This window comes from Aedes albopictus, chromosome 1 (genome assembly GCF_035046485.1).
Source record: "Aedes albopictus strain Foshan chromosome 1, AalbF5, whole genome shotgun sequence".
NCBI lineage: Eukaryota > Metazoa > Arthropoda > Insecta > Diptera > Culicidae > Aedes > Aedes albopictus.
Window position 1 is genome coordinate 106995409 of NC_085136.1, and position 2826 is coordinate 106998234.

The 2826-nt window shown below is 39.3% G+C and overlaps 1 long non-coding RNA gene across 1 annotated transcript; it reads left to right on the forward strand.

Annotated features, from left to right (window-relative positions):
* Positions 1–547: 547 nt before the first annotated feature.
* LOC109432936 (uncharacterized) lies at positions 548–2621 on the forward strand. Its single transcript, XR_002135546.3, has 2 exons — positions 548–1942; positions 2018–2621. It is a non-coding gene; the product is annotated as an uncharacterized LOC109432936 (long non-coding RNA).
* The last annotated feature ends 205 nt before the right edge of the window (positions 2622–2826 follow it).

Below are 2826 nucleotides of genomic sequence, written 5' to 3' on the forward strand. Positions count from 1 at the left end.
CTGCCAAAAAGTGATGTGAGTTTTTTTGTACACACACATACAGACACACACACACACGTACACACATACACACACACATACACACACACATACACACACACATACACACACACACAGACATCATCTCAATTCGTCGAGCTGAGTCGATTGGTATATGTGATTTGACCCACCGGGCCTTCTATCAAAAAGTCATTTTTGGAGTGAACATATAGCCTTTCCAGTACACTCAGTGTACGAGAAAGACAAAAAATGTACTATACGGTTCACGGGTTGGGAGGTATGGCTTTCAATCTTTGGAGGATTAACTTATGGAAAACTTAAGAATCCGTTTTTGAGTTATTCTTGCAAAGACTGAACGCCATACCTCCCAACATAATCGTCAACAGTCGAAATTCGAAGAAATTATTTATACTTATACAGTGTAATTCGTCGGAACTACCTATAAAGAGGGGATGATCACTAACCACAAGTAGTAATGGTTTCTGCAGAATAGATAGGAAGAACAGCTATTGAATTAAAGAAGGCAAAATTTCTAATTGAATTATAAGTACCTAAATAGTCGATAATTAATTTAGTAAAAAAACTTAAAAGAACAGCCTATAAATTTAAGAAGGAAAAATTACTGAACAAAACATCAAACTATATTGCTATAAAATACTACATCAACACAACTTGAAAGAATAGCCTATAAACAAAATAAGGAAAAATTTCCTATAGAAATGTCAGTGGCTGAAATACATATGACTACTATAACAGCACCATAATGTTTCTCTCAATGAACAACAACAACATGAACTAATTATTCTTATACGTGACACATCAGCTAGTAACTTAGTTTAGTAATGTTTTTGTCCCTTCGACCTTTTGTCCATTCGGCCTTTTGTCCCTTCGACCTTTTGTCCATTCGACCTTTTGTCCTTCGACCTTCTGTCCTAAAGCCATCAAAATATGCTTTTATTGAGCTATTTCACTCTGCTCGGGTTTACACTAAGTGTAAGTCTTCTCTCGGTTGGTAGTGAATGTTCTGTTCTAGTCGCTCCATCACGAATGGTGGTTTGTTATCTGCTATTTGATGTATGGAAAAGCAGTTTTTTTTTATGTGATTCACTCGCAATTAATATATGTATTATCAAATATTGCTGCTTGACATAGACCTTAGAAAACGAAAATAAAGGGCATTTAAGAACCTCAAAAGTGGGTAACTTTGCAAATGTAGCAGGGGGCTGAACCCGATTCAAATCTTGCATGCTGTACTATTTTGTGCTTGTATGGTTAACTTATTCGCAAATAAAATATGAGACTATTCACCAGGCCAGTTGTTCAAGAGAACCGTAATCCGGAAATACTTTGTAAAAAATATTGAATATTTCTCCAGTGGTAATTGTGATAACTCAAGTCAAGTTTATGTTACAATACCTGTTAAGATTAGAAATATTTCAACACAATATTCAAATTTAAACTTCGCTATAGAATCCAGCTTCTACCATAATTGCGTATTGCAACGCACTCTCACATTCTATTGTGTAAAAACGCACTCGCATTCCATAAGCTAATTAGGCGATTTTGTGCTTCCTGCTTTTTCACTATCGCCCAACCAGACCCGTCACCAGCACAGTAGTGTAGATAGCCATAGTTATAATAAAGCAACCATAGTGAACTGACCCATACATGCAATAAAGTGCCTTCTCGTGCAAATAAATTCGGGTTTACGATCAGTAATCGCGTCGTTGTTTGTGGTAAAGTAATCTACCGAAATTTACGCCCGTGATTTTGACCCCGTACAGAACATTTTGATGCCGTGACCAGGATCACGGGTATGTGAATATCACTTTCTGGATCGTGTACTTCGACGCTAACACCTAACCCCATCACCGGTCGAAAGTATTTCCCAAAGGATTGCAGTACCGTACATAATACAAGGCCTGTTTTTGGACAGGTACATGTGAGTATTTGTCCATTATTTCCCATCCCCATTGCACGATGCTTCCTTGGTGTTTTTTTTTATGATCGATTTCAGTCCATTTCTGGTGTGATTGCTGCTGGGAGACACGAGGTTGTTGCTGCTGCTGCAGTGATATGATAAATAGTACCACCGCCGGTGCTAAAGTGAATTCAATTATCCAATCATTGGTCTGCTGAGCCGCTTTGTATGCAGCGGATAGTCCACGTCCGTGGATCAACATCGTGTTCGAGGTTCCTGCTATTAATATAACACAAGGCCTGTCTTTGGACAGGCGCAGGTGAGTGTCTGTCCAAGTGTTTTATACCTCCCCCTTCGGTACTTCCTGGGTCCTCCCGATCATTACAGCTCCCATTTGGAAGTCGTCCAGCGCACACAATGTCGGAGAAGAAGAGGAAGCAGAAGGAGCTCAAGCGTCGGAACATCATGGACTCGATCGCCCGCATCGATGAGTTCCTGACCAACTTCAATCCCGAACGAGACACCAAGGAGGTAGAGATACGATTGGCTAGATTGGACAAGCTGATGGAGAACTTCGAGGACATTGAAGGTGAATAGGATACTGTTTGTGGAGAAATTTATTCACAAATACTTCAGAAATACATGCACGAGCTTCTGTAGCAATCCTTAAAGAAATATCCCAAATAATGAAATTTGTGAGGGAGTTCCTGGAAAAAAAAAATGGGCTAGCTTCGAAATAATTCACATGAGAAAATTCTCGAAGAAAACCCAAGACTTCTTCAGAAATAATTCCATGAAATCTTTCGAAAACTTCCGCGGAGAATTTTTCCAAGGTTTCTTTCAGAAATCCCTCCCGCGATTTCTTCAGGATTTATTCGAGCGGTTGTTAGGACATTCTCTCAAGA